This window comes from Cricetulus griseus, chromosome 2 (genome assembly GCF_003668045.3).
Source record: "Cricetulus griseus strain 17A/GY chromosome 2, alternate assembly CriGri-PICRH-1.0, whole genome shotgun sequence".
Taxonomy (NCBI): Eukaryota; Metazoa; Chordata; class Mammalia; order Rodentia; family Cricetidae; genus Cricetulus; species Cricetulus griseus.
The window spans coordinates 154,715,652-154,734,016 of NC_048595.1; the positions used below are offsets into that span (position 1 = coordinate 154,715,652).

General features: G+C 41.4%; 1 protein-coding gene across 7 annotated transcripts in view; it reads right to left on the minus strand.

Moving 5' to 3' along the window:
* The window catches only part of Fam110b (family with sequence similarity 110 member B), a 211,383-nt gene extending 205,729 nt beyond the window's left edge, over nucleotides 1-5,654 (minus strand). For 5 of the 7 annotated variants that reach the window (XM_035440027.1, XM_027398904.2, XM_027398901.2 and 2 more), the window contains exon 1: nucleotides 5,344-5,639. The gene's annotated coding sequence lies outside the window, so the exon portion shown is untranslated. Of the gene's footprint in view, nucleotides 1-5,343 lie in introns of all 7 variants that reach the window. The other 2 variants (XR_004768310.1, XR_003481936.2) reach the window with 2 other exon arrangements.
* Between the last annotated feature and the right edge of the window lie 12,711 nt (nucleotides 5,655-18,365).

Sequence of the window (18,365 nt, forward strand, 5' to 3'; positions counted from 1 at the left end):
CCATCCCTAGGATCAAACATCCTTCAAATGTTGCTTTGATTGCTTTTTTTTTCCAGTTCTCAGTACTCACTAAAGTTATCAATGAGACTCTCCAAAACCACCCAGCCCAGGTGGGAAATTTTCCCCATTCTTAACTGCAATTGCTATTCCTTTAAGCTGGGGTTTTGTATATTCAATTAGTTCAGTGGTTCTCTACCTGTGTATCGTGACCTCTGTGGGGTCACATATCAGATATCCTGTATACCAGATTTTACATTGCTATTCATAACTGTAGCAAATACAGTTATGAGGTAGCAACGATAATAATTTTGTGGTTGGAGGTCACCACAACATGAGGACCTATATTAATGGGTCAAGTGTTAGAAGGTTGAGAACCTTTGATTTAATTTATTATCTGTCACCCCTACTTTGCCCATTAAAGTCTCATGAGGCTAGTTTTGATTGACAGGGTCTGGAATCACCTAGGCAACGCACTTCAATCACACCAATAAGGGCTTATTTAGCATAGCTTGGCTCTGAACATGACTGTGACAGATGTGCTTGATTTCCGATTAAATGCAGTGGGAAGACCTACCCTACATGTGAGCAGCACCATCCTGGGCTGCCATCCTGGACTGCATAGATGGAGCAGCACTACCCTGGGCTTCCATCCTGGACTGTATAGATGGAGACAGCCAGCTGAGCAGAATCCCCAACTCCTCCTGCTTCCCAACAGCAGCTGCATGTGACCAGCTGCCTCATGCTTCTGCGTCTGTGACTTTCCTGGAATTGTGAATAAATCTTCTCCTTTAAATTGCTTTTGTCAGATACTGAATCATAGCTACAGGACTCACAGTAAAAGAAAAAGTAACTAATAACTCAGGCCAGGAACAGGCAGGGATCACATCTTTCCTGGCTAGTTTTTACAAAAAAAAAAAAAAAAAAAAAATTCTGACGCACAATAAATCCTCTGTAAATAATTTTAAATATATTTACCACAATAGAACAAATGATTAACTATATTCTTTTGCATAATTACTTCTTTTTATTACTAATTTTATGGGGCCAAAGCACTGTTGGCAAGAATGGTCATTTTGAAGTATTACCCATGATTCTTTTTTTTCCAACTTTTTTTATTTGAATTAGGAACAGGATTGTTTTACATGACAATCCCATTTCCCTTCTCCCACCCGTCCTCCCCTACCTGCCCCCCCCCAAGATTCTTCCTTAAAAAAGACAACTAAAAAGATGGGAAACAAAGTCTAATTCAATAGAAGGGGGTGGGGCAAAACTGCTTTTCATTACAACACAAATACCTAAAAATCCCATATGCTTAGGATTGTGTTTTTAAAGGCCTTATCTGGAACTGGACAATTTCAAGCCACATTGATCTTGGCCTGGTGTACAAACCACACCATGGAATTCTTACAATTCTTCCAGAAACCAGTCTACTAAATGACAATTTCCTCGAGCTGAGGTGTTCTTTGAATTTGCATCCAAAACGTTTACAATTTTAGAATCCCATTCTGGTGCCTGTTGAAAATGTGTTATGTGCACGTCCCTCCCCCTGTTTTGTCCCTCCCCCTGTTTTTTTCACTGACAATGCTGGGGTGGGGGAGGAAGCAATTTGTTTGGCTACTAAGCTTTAAAAGAACGGAGGAGGGGAGCCAAGGCTCACAAGCATAGGTCCTTGTGCAGTCTTCTCCTGAGATAAACTGCATCACATGAAAAAGATTAAGGTCCTATTCTGCCCCTTCTCATACATAGGAAGAAACTGAAGGTGTCAAAATAGACATATGCATTGCATAAGCTTATTAATTTTATATCACAGGAGCATCGTTAACAAACCTGTCCAAGTTGTCTACAAACAAGATGAAAAAGTACTGTGTCAGAGTAGAAAGGTTGGCCCCTATCTTAATTGTCATCATCAGTATGGACAAAATGAGAAAATACATTCCCACGGCTATCATTCAGTTCCTCCATGTCCATCATGGAGGTCCATATCGGACCTTTCGTTACCCAGAATCACAGTTCCATCACGCTTTGGGGACAGAAGGACAACACTGTGCTGAGTCGCCTCCTCTTTTTAGGGGTTACTGAGTACTACTTGTTTACATTACTATTTGTATTCCTGTAGGGTGGTCGACTCAGAAACATCATTTTTTTTTTTTTTTTTTTTTTAGTTAAGTTAGGTTCCGCCTCAACTGTCGAACAAAACAAGCAGTGACTGGAAAATAGAAAAGGAATTTGCTTCAACCCTCACAGTCCTATCCAGCAGATGAAAGTGATCATCGTAAACAGGCTTGGAGGGAGAGAACATCATAATGCTAGAGGAGGAGCTGGGGCTGTCATGAGCCCCAGACCCAATGTCTAAGCCGCCTTTATTAGCCTTTTATCTAATTCAAAGGCACTCAACTGCTATCTTCCTCAAAACCTAAAATAAGTCATCTTTGCCACGCATTAGGAAATTCCTCCAGGGTTAAAGAAAGAAAAAGCTGAATTTCTCCTACTTTGGGACTGTTTGATGATCAAACACTGCCCAGAAAATCCAAATCCCATCACTGAGTGATGATGAGATTTGTTGATACTAAAACCTCAGAGAAAGGAGCAGTCAGCTCCAGCAGCTGAAGGAAGGTGAAAGCTTTTCCTCACTGGGATCTGGTAGTCACACGCATCGCAGTACTTATTAGCTATGAGTCAGACAAGTCACTGAATTCACTCAGAGAAAGCAGATAACAGCAAAACTACTGGCTGTTAAAGGCATAAAGAGAAAGTCTAGAGATATGCTGCTTGGAGAACTGGCCTTCAGAGATAACTGATGAGGAGCCAGAAACCCTTTCCTGACCGCACTTATTCACTTCCTAGACTGGGTGCTCACACAGCCCAGGTCCTAGGCAGCATTGTAAAAATTTCAGAGTCTTTACCCTGAATATCAGTGCTCATTCTGCATACCAGGCGCCAGGAAAATAATAAGCAGCAACGGTAAAAGCAGAGGGGAAAGGACCTAATACAGGCTTCCCAATGTAACAGAGGCTTCCCTAAATAAGCTCAAAATGCTAATAGGCTCCTTACCATTTATTTTCCTGTGTTGAAAGTACATACTGGAAACAGAAAAAGTCAAGGGTAGCTGGAGACTCTTGCCTTAGGTTAGCCCACCCAATTCTAACATGGAGAAATGAAAGGGAAGAGTACAGCTGATAATTATCATAAGCAATAGACATTTTGTGTGCCTACATGGTAGGGCACACAAAGAGAACGCATTTCCTTGGCAAATGCCCAAAAGATTTAAAAACACAAGAGGAAACTTAAGAAGCCATGCCATTCCTAACACTAATGCAGGTGTCTGTATTGTGGGATTTTTCTCTAAGAAGCAAACACTGCTGCAGATTAATCAATCCCCAATTTTCCTTTAGTACCTGAGCAGTGGCTGGGCTATCAGTCCCCCACAGCACCACCTACTGTTGCTGGGCTGTACCTACAACGGCTCCACTTCTGGAGGACCGACCCCAAGACTTCAAAACATTGAAAAATGAAAAAGATTGTCACTTCAAAGTCAATGGTGGAGATAGAGGGTGAATTGATAACTAACAGATGATCACATAAAATATCTAAGTTGTTAGTACCATGTTTTAGTTGCTGATAATGGCAAGTGGGTAATTTTATTTTTTTTCTCGACTATTTAGCCTACAGATCTTGATCCCAAGGATTTAAAACTAGAGTAATGACATGCTCTGAGGGATACCCACACAGTGAATACATTCATCTTCCATTATCGATAGGCATGGTGGGTGGGTGTTAACTAGCTCCTATGACCCCTTGAGAAGGGGTGGTCTAAAGACTAGGTTCACAGCATGGGGTTTCCTCATGTTTAAGCCCTTTATAGACAACCAGGCCCCTTAGAGACAACCAGTTTCTATTATGAAACCCACTAGGCCATGGCAGGATTCAGACTCATAGACCGACCACTAACAAATCTTCCCTTCCCAGCCAGCTTGTCAGTCTCCTGCGAACAGCCCAATCTCAATTCTGATCTAAAATTAAATCACAGACTCAAAATAGACCACGATTTAAAAGCTCTGGGATGGAAACAAACAAAAGAAACATTTTTTTCTGAACAGCAAAAACACGAATTGAAAATAAAACCAAAAATAAATATAGCTCATATTTCTCTAGTTCTGCTTCCAGGCCCCATGTTAAATAAGGCCTTTGAAGATTTTCGGGTTCAAGAAGTAAAGTCATCCCCAAGTTCAATTCACGATTTTAAGATGAATAATCTAAGAAGTGTCACAGATTAAATGTATTGTGGTAAATCAATAGCATGTTACCATCTACCTACCCTTATTGTTAAATAACTATGCTTAATAAACAGCTCTTTTGAATGACCAGGTCTCAATAACACAAAATGAATACAAATACAAATAACAACACAGTACAGTCACATGACTTAGAATGGTGGATGCTAAATAACTCTTTAACGCTAACAGAGGAAATGAAAATGGAAGTCATATTATTCATACAGAAAAAAATGCTGATTCTGCTATCATACTCCTCTCTGTAAAAATAGACTCCGCAATCCTCACAGCCAGCCATGCACTGTTGTCACAGATGTGCGCCAGATTTACACAGGACATAACTTGGCTGGGGAGGCGGGGGACGCGGAGTTTGCTTGAACCTTAGGCAGGAAAGAATGCCTGTTCTTTCTGGGAGAGGGTGACTGTTAATAAATCCGAATAGCAACTTGAAAGGGTTAAAAAGCTGGGCGTCAGGTGGTTTTATTTCCACTTTGGGAAGTATAAAGCAAAGTTATCTCCTCTTCCTTCTCCACTAGCCAGGATGGAGAGACTTGTCACTGCCATTTACACCACCAGGCTCGGCTCCTGCTCTAACAAAAGGAGGGCAGCGCAGACACCCAGCTTCCCACAGCCTGGCATTGTCGCCAAGTTCTGAGCGCCGCTAGGTGACAGGGGCACAAGTGAGCCAGGACCAATTTTTCCTATTTCCAAGAAAGCAGAGACAACCGAGCTGTGGGAGGACTGGAGAGTGTTTGTGTGTTGGGGGGTGGGGGAGACAAACAAACTTTCAGAGCCCCGGGTTCTGCATTCCCGCAGGAACTGGCAGCACCCTGGCGCGCCCACGGGATGACCTGGGTGGGTGGGGACGCAGTCCAGAGAGGGGCCGGGACGACCGAGTCCTCGCCCACCCTCTCCCCTGCAGCTAGAGCTCCTACCGAGTCTGGGCCTCGCCGCCGGTCCAGGCGCGCAGCCGGGCTCAGGGCGGACAGCGGGGCCGGGCTCCCGGCGTCCAGGCCCGGTCTCGGAGCAGGACCTTGCGCTGCACTCCCCACCCGCCAGCGCCCCTGCTTACCTTAGCCGTTCTCCGGCCCCTGCAAGGCGTCCAGGCCAGGAACCGGGCTCCGGAGACCGCGAGGAGAAGCTTGGGCCCTGCGGGGCACTGCAGGCCGAGATGAAGCAGCCACCGGGTCCTCCCAGCCGGCTCCCAGCCGACCGCGGTGGCCGAACGGGCCCAAATCGCGCGGCAAGGCAGGCTGGGCTGACCGCGGCGGCGTTTGCACCTCCGCACCGAAGGGGCGGGCTCAGGCAGGCTCCGCGGGAGAGCGAGGGTGGGAACTTGGAGCCAGTGGCAGCAGGCAGAGCTAGTGTCCCCGCGCAGCCGGCACGCCCCCAGAGCTCCCCGCCCCCAGCCCACCTTCCCGCTCCACCCCCTCCGCACTCTGCACTCCTCCCCTCTCACCTCCTCCCCGCCCACCTGTCCCCAGGCTCTGCTCCCATCAACCCCACACCCACCACGTGCCCCACTTCCCCATTGCTCCCACCCCTGAGAAGCAACCCTGACATGTGACTCTCCCACCCCAAGACAGTGCAGACCAGGCTGTGCTGGGTACCCAGAACCTGTGTGCAGATGTGTTGAGCCCACCTGATATGCCCTTGTGGAAGATCTTGGCGCCCATTTCCTAACTCCATGTGGTCAGTAAGGTTTTCTCCATGGGCAGGAAGCATCCAGGAAGACTAAGCCCATTCTAATTGAGTTTCGCTAGTAGGAAATTTTAACGTTAAAATCCATGCTTATCAAAATGACCAAGTTTAAAGGAGATCGGAAGTCACAATGTATTTCTCGCAGAAATATTAAGCAAAATTTCTTTGTTTTTAACCTTTAGTACTTTGAAATGTAATGACATTTGTGTGGTTTTCTCCAAAAGACCATTTATACATATTTAAATTATGCAACTCTTAATTCCTTATAGTTCAGAAACTATAAAAGTCCGACTTCTATAATAAATTTCTGGCTATTTGCAGGAGTATTGTGCTAATAAGTGACGTAATGCTAGGCTTTGAGTGGAACTTTGGCATGCAAATGAGCTCCTTGTCAGCAAATTACATTGTCGCCTCCATTTCTACTCCAAACCCAGTGACAGTGGAATGAAGCTATTTTTCATCATTATCATAGCAAATGCAGGCAGTTTCTGGCCAGAGCACAACCCCTCACCACTCCACCACCACCACCACCACCCACCCCCCCACACACACACACTTTTGCTTATTTGCTCCGAGCCTCTTCCCATTGTGTGTGGCTGAGACACAAACCTCCATTTGCAGTTTCCAGGGCAGAGTAAAATATATCTTGTCCCCTGGACATAGAGATGGGAGACAGGAGGCCTTTATCTACTTAAGAAATACCAAGGTCCTTTCTCCTAAATGTGTCATGAAAGCCTGCAGCACCTGTATGTACCCCATCGAAGAACAAAACCTAGCCAGAAGAAAATCCACATACTAACCACTTTAGCCAAGCCCTCTCTTGAAGTATCGGAACACGGGGTCTGAAGATGTGCACAGTGAATTCCTTTCTTGCTCAAAAGTTTTGCCATAGGCTCCCTTTCAAAATGTTGACTTATAAAATTATAAGAGATTACCCTGTGCTTTGGAAGTCAGAAACATAACCAGTGAGTTCTAGTTTTTGTGTTGCCCAAATCAAATTATTTCTCGCTAATGAAGTATGGGCCAAGAAGTCACTTAAAGTCCTGAGTTTTAACAGGATTAAAGTTCTCATTGAGGGTAATCTTTTACTTTTCACCATAGAATTATCGTACTCATACTGTTCTTAACATAAGTAAACCCAATGAGATGTGGTCAGCAGACAAGAGGCAAGTAATAATGTCTAAACCAGAACCTCCTAGTGAATTTTCTGTCCTATGAGTTAGTACAATAAAATGTACTTGTCTTTTCAAGACAGATTCTGAAGGGCTACTATAGTCTTCTGGGGATTCACAGCCTAACTTTTGAACTATGAATGTTCCTGTACTTGAGTATGGTTCCAGAGAAGTGGGCTATTGGCCTATGTGTGGAATTCATTTGTTTCACAACGGTTTTTGTCTCTGAAAGTACCCAAACAAGCATCTACAGATGAAGCTGTCAATGTTACCCACAGCCTAATGGCTGGATTTATTTCGAGTGGGAGAATAATATGACATCTAAAGGATGGGGGATCAGGGCTCTCATTGTTTCTTTGCATGAGTAAGAACCTAGTCTTTCAATCATTAGTGAAATTTCAAAAATATAAAGGCCTGTGAGCTGAATAGCAATGAACTGTAAACATATGTGCCTCCCACAGGAGAGACACAGAAGAAATCATGACTCAGCAGTTTAGAAGCAACCAGAAGAAAAGATCCTGGGTATCCAAGCCCAGCCCCCAGGGACATCTGGGCAAATGTTTGTAACTCTGCCAAACAAGAGGAGTTCTCCAACACTACAGAGAGAGTCCCATAAGGTCTATGCTGTTTCCTTTTCTCTTTTAGTTAGGTCTTTTAGTTAGGTCCGGCTCAGGCCACTCCATTTGTTCAGAACTCCCCCTACAAGCACAGCATAACAGAATGGTTTCTGGCAGGATACAGAACTATCTAGAGAGCTTCTGACCTTACCAGGAGAAGGGAGAAGACAAGCATGAAGCAAAAACTTAAAAATAAGTTAAAAATAACTTCTCCCAAGAGTGTTTGATGGTTGTTTGAGGTTAACTTGTGCTCTTCATTCTGTAGAAAAGCCTTGGGAAATCCTCAGCCCTCAGACCAGACTCCTACAACTTTGATTTGTATGTAAAATTAAAGATATTGGTTGAACAAACTCCATTTGTCTTTTCCTTCAATGGTTACTTTAAAGTTATAGAAAAAGCAGGGAGGAGAGGAGTATATTTCTGGAGTGGGAGGGTGGGCTAGAAGCTATTGCCCTGAGAAAGGACAGCTGCCAGCAAGCAGAGATAGGAAGACCTTGCCGGTGGTTGCTGAAACCATGGGTCAGTTCAACATAGGCAACATCCTGGGTTTATCTAGTGTTTCTGGTTTCACAGTTTACTTTGCACTCCTGCATATGCTCAGGATGGTGATGGGTGTTTGTAGACAACATCCAGGACCGAGCTTAACTCCAATAGCTACCATTTCCTAAATAAACAGCCTGTTAGGCAATTTACCACTTCATTGTTAGTTAACAGGAGCCACTAAACATAAATATTATGATGTCCATTCCATGAAGAGATTCAGGCCAAGGAAAGATGAGTGACATATCTAAGGTTAGAGTTAGTAATTAGAAGATTTATGAGCTGACCCATGTGACCTGTAGTCCATATATCTTTTACTCTAAACCAAACTTGCTCATGGACATCACAAATCATCTCTCCAGTGAGGCAATCTAACCACAAGAGGCTATTTGAATATATTGAATTAAAGTTTCAACACATCTAAATCCCTTGAGTTTAATTTGACTCACTGAATTAAACTTTTTGATTTTAAATGTCAATGACTTAAAGTTTTCTTAGCCACAGGAGATATTATTTTCTAATATTATTTTCTAGTGTTCTGTAACAACAAGTGGCTAATAGCTGCCCTGCTGGCTGGCCCAAATTAAGAAAAAAAAGCATTTCAATTGTTAAAGAAAGTTTTGCTGGATAGGATGGCCCTTCAGTCTTTTGTCTGTGTCATCAGGTAAGGCAGATTGCTTTGTGATTCAATTCCTGAGTATGTTTTTCCAGCCTACATATGCTACTGTTATTATGGAATTGTGTGTGTCCTAAAGGTGTAATCTCTTTCTGTACCCACCCTTCATCAGCAGGGCATGCTCTACTGAGGACCACAGGTAGGCACAGAGGGTGAGAAGTCACCCTCCAGGGACACACATGGCACACCATGAGGCCCTATGCTTCCAGATCTTCCCTCTGGCATCTCCACATTGCATCTCCTTGCAAATACGTGCCAGACATTGGACACATTATGGTCCTTGGTAGGCTTTTTCTCCCAAGTCTGGGTCTGGTATTCATGTGCTCTCCCTATGACTTTTCCTTTTCTAATTCCATGTCTCTTCTGGGATTTGGTGGCTATGTCTTGGTGTCCATTGGATCCATGACCTCTACAGATACAAAATTCATTGTCAGGTGATCATGTTTATTATATATTATATAGTGTAGTACTTGTATATGACCTATGCATAGCCCCCTGTAAATGGGAACTCATCTCTGAGCTGTTTGTAATACCTAGTGCTATGTGAATAATTGTTGTACTCTATGGTTTAAGATCTGCTTTCTGTGTCATTTTTTAGCCCATTGTTAATGGCTGTTATGATATATTGTTTAAGGAATGATAGAAAGGAGAAGGTATGTACAGGTGCACGTAAACTGTTTTCTGGATATTTGTGATTCATGGTTGGTTTAATCCCAGAATGCAGAACCCATGGGTATGTGAGCAAAGTGTACCACTGACTTGGAACTTTGGAATTTTAATACCCAGTTTCCACCTTTGTACTTCCCTTCAGAGAGATATTTTTCCCTTGCTTTCTCCTAAAAGAGTCTATCTATTCAAAGAGCAGCAGTGAGTAGTTTGTAACGAACATGACATACACTTAAACAACGGAAACTTCCATTCTGACACTTTTATAGCAACTTCATATCATCTGATGATGCAGTATGATACATGTACATAAAATGGTTGGTAAAGTACAAGGGTTTGACATTGAAAATAGTTGTGCCTGGTAATGCAGTCGTGCATGCCAGCAACTGATATTCTAAAGCACTTAATTGAAATGAGCAAGTGCAAGGTCAGCCTAGGCAATTTAGTGATACCCTATTTCAAAATAAAAACTAAAAAGAGGGGTTGAGTGCTGTGGAATAATCCTTCTGTACACTTTGAATATGTATTATTCTCATTGGTTAATAAAGAACTGACTGGTCAGTAAGCAGGCAGGAAATAGAGATAGAACAATCAAACTAAAGATGCTGGGATGACAGAGGGCAGAGTCAGAGGATTCACCAGTGATGCAGAGGAAGGAAGGAAGGAAGGACTTAAAAAACACACCACACACACACACACACACACACACACACACACACACACACACACACACACACACCTCACTCACATGGGGAAGGGCATTAAGATTGAACCACAGATATTTGAATGATCAAGGAAGTTACTAGAGCCTAGACATGTAGGTAGGGAGTTAGATAGACAGACAGACAGATAGATATCTCTATACGCAGAATTTAATAATAGTTGATCTGATGCACCTATGAGTAACCAAGGCTACCATGTTGGTATTTAATGCTGGAGACAGAAAACCACAGTGCAGCTAATCACATAGACAAGATAAGCAGAAGTGGAAAAAAAACAAAGTTTAACCCTAACCCAAAGGAACAAACTGGAATCTCTTTGTGTCAGATTCCTGAACCCCATGAGGACCTGCCAGATGTCTGCCATTTCTCATGGTCTTCACTTACGAAATGCATGCCCAGCATCCACCTGGCTCAAAAGTGAAAGCTGAAAGAGGATTCAAAGAAAAGAGGAACAGTTACAGAGTGAGGTGTTGCACAAGCCAATGAGGCAAGCCAGTTAATGAGCAACAGGAGGGAGCTACAGACAATGTCTAGCCTCTCAACAATGCATACCTAATAAACGGAATCTTTACTTCTGCACGAAAACATCTCTTATGGCCCATGTTATGTGCATGTAGATATGGAACCAACCAAAGAAATAAACAGCTCATTCTGAACAGATTTTCACGTTATAAAACCCATCAGTCCCTTCCTTGTCAGCTTGTGGTCAATGCACATCTCTCTAAACCATGGCTTGTTTCCAAGTGAAGATAATAAAATCATGTTTCCACATGACTTGAAGCAAACAACAAAATGATACACTTTAACCAAAAGTAATAGGATATTTGATATCCTTTAACAAATACAGAAACACGGAGCTACTTAGTAATACATCTTATATTAATAAGGGAGACTGAGAAAGAGAACAAAATAAAATTTTTGTTAACATATAAACACAAACATTTCTATAAAAATACAGACTAAATTCACAAAACAATAATATGTGATCACCTGATCACATGATTATAGCCTTCATGTTTTTAATTATAATCTTTTCATCTCACTGTCTATTTTGTATTCCCTTGTATTAGAACTCTTGCTGAATTGTGTTTTTGTAGTTTCCATTCAGTTTTATTTCAGAATTTTCCCTGAGAGACTGCCTGCATTCCAGACATATTGCTCCCTATCCCCCAAGGTGCAGAAGACACTTAATTGTCCCCTAAGGGTCCAGATCCTCCCTCCAGTCAAAGCAGTAAGTGTCCATCCTTTGCCCACTGACTTACTGGCTAAGACCCCAGAGTGACCATGTGACACTTCTGGAATCCATTGTTGTAGACCTAGTAGAAATTCTACTCCTTCAGAAATTAAGACTTCTAGAAAAACAGGTTCCTGCACTGCAGGAATCTGAGGCACAGCTTTGTGCTCATGCCTCACTAAAATTAGTAAAATTGTTCCTGATTTCCCTGGGTTTGAACCCAGAGTGACAGAAACATATATAATAGCAAATTTACAATTAAAGGGAACAAGAACTAAATCATCAATCACTATTAGTAGAACTGGGTGTGAGAAAGAATAAACTTGGAGCAGTTAAACTAATTTTTCTCCTTCCAGGAAAGTTTACTCTATACTAGCCTAGCTCCATTGTGTCGCTGGAGCATTAGTACGCACAATGATGTGTACTTGTAGCTTTCTTGAACACTCTATCTTACACAGCTCCATCGTCCTATCTATCTACCTCACACAGCTCCATTATCTTATCTATCTACATAGTTTCATATTGTTATGCCATTGCTCTCCTTGTGTTTATCAAAGTCCAGATTTTTATTTCATGGACTTACGTTTGCCTCTATCTATTTCCTGGATATGCCCCTTTGATAACATTAACCTGCACCAGCCTGTTCACATCTGGACTTCCTTGTCATAGAGTGTGCACTGTGTGCTCCACATTCAACCCTTCCCTCTTTTCAGGGAATTACAGCCTCTAAGCTTTTTCTCCAAATCAGAAAAAAGAACAAATAGGCAGGCCATTGTATGTTCTCTGGATGTGCAGGCTGTTCCTTTCTCTTCTAGTTGGCAGCATGGGAAGGAGAAAGTATTGCATTCTAACTTTTATTTTTGCTCTTAGCTTTGTTCCATTCATCCGATCAAATAGCTCCAGGCTAGCAACTACACTTCTAATTCAAGTCAACTGATTTTCAAATACTTCCTGGAAAATTACCTCTAAGGGCTGTCTTACTTTTGAAGTAAGTTGATTGACATTCCTGGTTTTTCATTCTATTTTCAGCATATTTATAGCTGTTTTAGAGAAAGGTTAATGAAGTCACTGAGAACTCCTGTATTATCCATGGCAGCTCCCTGCTCACATTTCTGACTTGTTTTAGAGACACTTTGTCTACTTATGGCTACTGTATTCATTTCTCCAGAATGACTTTGTGATTTTACCTATTAAACTTCACATTGCAGATTTCATTTATTTTCAAAACCTGTTGAAATTTCCTTAATATTTATTTGTATTGTTCTTAGGTTAATTATAAACAATTTTGTAGTTCTTGACATGTAATAGAGTACAGTGTTCATAATTAGAAATTTTGAAGTGAAGTGATTTAATTTCCCCTTTTGTATATTAGAAGTAAAATCCTAACAAAAGATAGCATATGCATATACCTTATATTTGCATCTGCCTAATTTACATGTAACTTATTGGTTTACATTATTGCATTATGTGTTCAGTTTAGGTCTCACTTAATGTACAATTCTCAAGTGTAAGCTTGCTAAATGATCATAAAGTGAGCTCTTTGTAGTCACTGCTCATTGCTAGAGCCTCTTAGGCCCACCATGAACTATCTCCTAATTATTAATACCAATGTATTCTCCAAAAGCAACTCATGTCCTCACTTCTTAAATCATAGACAAATTTTCCTTGTTACATATTACACATTATCTAGGTGGGATCCCATGGTTCAGTTTCTTTTCTATCTGATTTCCTTTAATGATAAGCTTATGGGCTTCATTTTTGAGGTTGCATACCCCACTTACTAATTTATTTTCACTCTCTTTAGAACTGCATAAATGAATAGACCACAATTGCTTTTTCCATTATACTGTTAGGAGATAACAGCTTGTTGCCAGCATTTGCCTTCTGTAAACAGTCTTGGTTCACATGCTGGCCTATTTCTCTAGAGTATATGGCAAAGAAATCGAATATCTAGCTCGTAGAAAATGGGGTGGCTCAGCTTTTGCACACATTGACATAGTGTGTGTACACATCTGTATTCTTCCTCTGGGTATCAGGGTTGGAGATGTTTTGCAACCAGTCCCTTTTCCTTCATGTATATATTACAGTCATGAAATACCACACCCAGTTTATGTAGTGCCAGGGTGTGAACCAGGAGCTTTGTATGTAATAGACAACTCAGCTACATCCCCAGCCTCTTTGTCACCTCTATGTAATAACACCTTTCTCTTTCTGCTAACTAGATTAAAATCCTGGTTAGGCCCTAAATGGAGTGAACAGCATTTCTGATGTACTTTGGCCTATACTCAATCACAGCTGGCAATGGGGAGAGCTTTACATTCACTCAGTGGACATATAAGCTTGCTTTAGCACTGGGGAATCCTGTGGTCCTTAGCATTTGATAGATGGCCTTAATTACCCGGAACTAATTATTTTTCTGACAGTCTTAGAGAGCTACAAGACCCATGGGGATACTGAAGTAATTTACTTCTCAAATCTACTATGTTCTTCTTCATGGGCAAAACAGAATGCTTTTGACTTCTAATTGATGTCACTTTATGCCTAAACCTTTATGGAAATGGAGAATAACGTGTGTCAGTGTTCTACTTGCTCCAGCTCCAAACTCTCAAGAACTTGAGGCATTTTTTTTTTTCTGAGTGCTCCTGGGACTCATTTCCACTTACTTTAAGTTTGCTACCTTTACCTAGTCATAAACACCAACAAAACAGAAAAGCTGTTTGTCAGACAGAAATAAATGTTTATTCTGAATATATATTTCATTATTATATTGATCCAGCTCATGGTCACCTAGATGAGGCTGACTATTACTGAGGAAGCACTTTGCAATGGCACTCTCCTAGTAGAAGAGAGATTGCAGTAGCTTCCAGATTATTTACCTAATGGTGCAGGCACCGTACATACGAGATTTCACAGGACATCCTTTACCATAAGCCCAATATTACAGAGAGGAGTTTCTTACCAGCACTCACTCAACCTACATTTATTTTGAAATTTCTATTGATAGTTTATGTTTACGAGCTATTATTTTCCTTTGCTGTACATTCTCCCATATCTAATATACAATTTGATGTTTTAGTTTGATTAACTCTACTCTAAATGTACAACCTGGAACTGAAGTGGTGCTTGATGGGTACAATGATTGCCGTGTAATCATGAGGGCCAGGGTTCAGATTCCCAACATCTACATAAAAAACTAAGCATGGAAGCATAGCCCTGTGATCCCAGCTCTGGGAGATGGAGACAGAAGGATACCCAGGGCATGTTGGTAAGCTGGTCTAGCCTCTTAGTAAGCTCCAGTTTCAGTGAAAGACCCTGTCTCAAAAGACAAGGTGGAGAAGCATAGAAGATCCTTGATGTCAACTGTTCCCTTTCACATGTGTATGCATAGGCACACACTTCTCCACTACCACATGAATAGATACACACACACACACACACACACACACACACACACACACACACACACACGCACACACACACACAGAGAGAGAGAGAGAGAGAGAGAGAGAGAGAGAGAGAGATTAAAAAGTACAACTACAACCAAAATTCATTAAATCTTCATTTTTTTGTTGCTGTCAATTATAAGCTGCCTTTGTTTCCCTATACCACTGTGTATGAATCTTTTAAACTTGTTGGTTTCCCGGCTTCTAGTCTCATGTAGTCCTAACCTAATTGTTTGTGGCACCAAGAAAGCTGCTTTAAAGAAGAGGAGGTCTCTCACTGCATGTAGAATAAAATGCAAACTCTTCTGTGGTCTTTTTTCCTCCAGCCTCACTTGGTGCAACTCTTTGACTCTAAGTTCCAAATGCATTGACCTTTTTCTCTGTAAATTCAGTCAGCACTACCAAAGGGCTTCTATGATAGCTCTTCTCCCTATCTGATATTAAGGTGGTTCTCTTCTTTACTTGGCTAGTTCTTTCTACTTCCTGAGGCCTCAGCTAGCTTAAATTGCATCTCAGAGTGAACACTTCTGACTATGTAAACCTAACTGAATCCCTTGCCTCAGAATCACTTGTTTTCTATAGTACTATCTCATTTAAAACAAACTTATTTAAAATTGTCATCCATTTTAAATATAGACTCTATTTATGTATTGTACACATCTACATAACATATAAAGTAAATATGTTATATATACTTATAAATTATAGTTTTATATATATGGAGGGTTTTGTTTGCATTTTTGTTTTTGTTTTTGTTTTTGTTTTTGTTTTTGTTTTTGAGCCAGGGTCTCACTATATAGCTTGGCTGTCCTAGAACTCACTATGTAGACCAGGCTGGAGTCGAACTCATATAGATCTGCCTGCCTCTGCTTCCTGAGTGCTGGGATTCTATTTTCCCACCTTGAGAGCAGGAAGTTCTATGCACGTAAGAACCTTGCTTCTGTATGTCTAGAGCAGTGGTTCTTAACCTTCCTAATGCTGTGACCCTTTAATACAGTTTGCTTGTCCTGACCTCCAACCATAATATTATTTGTTGCTACCTCATAACTGTAATTTTGTTACCGCTATGAATCATAATGTAAACATCTGATATGCAGATGATTTTAGACATCCCCTGTAAAAGGGTCATGTAACCCCAAAGGGGTCGTGACCCACAGGTTGAGAACTGCTTGACTAGAGCTTTTAGCAGAGCCTAGATTAAGAAGCTATGGAATAAATGCCAGAAGGGTGAGTAAGTGAATTAATGAATGGCCTATAAACTCTCCTGTGGTAGGCCTATTCTTTTGGTATTCTGTCCTCCTCATAATTCTGACTTTCTATTGAAAAAATATTACCTATAGTTTATTTTTAAAGATTATCAGGTATGCCAGAGAAGTTAGGAAACAAAGAGGACTCTAAGAGAGACATACATGGTCCCCCAGAGAAAGGGGAAAGGGACAAGATTGCCTGAGCTAATTGGGAGCATGAGAAGAGGGGAGAGGGAGTTAGGAAAAAGAGAAAGGGAGAAGGGGAGGTGAAAGGAGAACATAAGGGAGCAGGAGATTGAGTCAGGGGAAGAATAGAGGAGAGCAAGAAAGAGACACCATAATAGAGGGAGGCATTATAAGTTTAAAGAGGAATCTAGCAGAGATCTACAAGGTTGACCCCAACTAACAATCTAAGCAATAGTGGAGAGGCTACCTTAAATGCCCTTCTCAATAATGAGATTGTTAACTATCTTATATGCTATCCTAGAGCCTTCATCCAGTAGCTTATGGAAGCAGAAACAAACACCCACAGCTAAACACTGAGCTGAACTCTGGAATCCAGTTGCAGAGAGGGATGAGTGATGCACAAAGTTGTCAAGTCTAGGCTGGAGAAAATCCACAGACACAGCTGACCTGAACAAGGGGGAGCTCATGGACCCCAGAGTGATAGCTGAGAAACCAGACCCCCTGAATGTGGATGTCAGTTAGGAGGCCTGGGCAAGCTATTGGGCTTCTGGTAGTGGATCAGTACTTATCCCTAGTATACGAATGGACTTTGGGAGCTCAATCCACATAGAGGGTCACTCTCTCAGCCTAGACACACCGGGGAGGCCTCAGCCCTGCTCCAAATGACAAGACAGACTTTGAAGATGCCACATGGAAGGCCTCACCCTCCCTGGGGAGCAGAAAAAGGATAGGATAGGAGGTCCGTGGAGGAGCATGTGAGGAGGGGTGGGAGATGGAACTGGGATTGACATGCAAAACAAATTTGTTTCTAATTTAAATAAAAAAGATTATCAGGTGTATGACTATAAGGTCTCATCTTTCTTTGTGAATTAAATTTCTATAAAACAGTGCAAACTTTCTCCCCAGAAAATAAATATTTTACATTCTTTCATCTTCCATCATTTACACAAATACTCATCATTTAATAAAACATCAAATGCATTTCCTGTTATTGTGACCATCTAATTGGTTTCATAAATTTACTGGGATCTCTCTAATCCAAAATACTTTTAAGTCCTCTGTTAAGACTCTTAGAGCTTTCCCTATCTCTGTAGAGGACAGAAATCTATGAAAGTCTAATGGAGTAGACACTGGAAATACACAGGTATTTTTTTAGCTGGAATTACTCCCCCGTTTGTTTATTACATGGTTGACCTCAGCATGTGAAAAACATAGTAAGTCCTTCACTGTATAGTATATAGACACAGTATCATAGAACATATGGCTATTTTATGAAAATATTTTACAATGAGCACACCATGTGTTGAGGTCTTTTCTAATAATTAATATGTTTACCACTAAAATGTAAATTTGGCCATCTCACCACAACCGAAATAGTTCTAATCCCACAAATGTGTAAAATGTTTTTACTTTTACTAAATTTTTCTCTTTTGCTATTTTTCTATAATAGATTCATAATTTATATAATATGCTTAATTGCCCTCCTTCATCCCCCTCCCTCTTCTGCTGAGGCCCTCCTTCTCAACAAGACACCTCTGACCTTCATGCCTTCTTTTGTGTGTGTGGCCACTGACTTTACTTAGAGCTTCTTGCCTAGGCATGGCTAAGGGGTCATTTACTATGGCAAGGGTAATGTATCAGTGGCTACACCACTGGGGGAAAAAAGACATGTGCTCATCTAACGACAGCTAATTGACAATAGTACCTCAAGAACATCATGGACCCTTCCGTCCTTTATGATACAGTGTTGGGGGGAGGCACACTCTTGTGCAGATAAACACAGATGCTACAAGTTTTATCTGTAATGTCCAGAAGACATGTTTTCACTGCTCATCTCCCATCCTCTAGTTCTTACATTCTTTCTGGCTCTTCAAGGTTCCCAGAAACTTG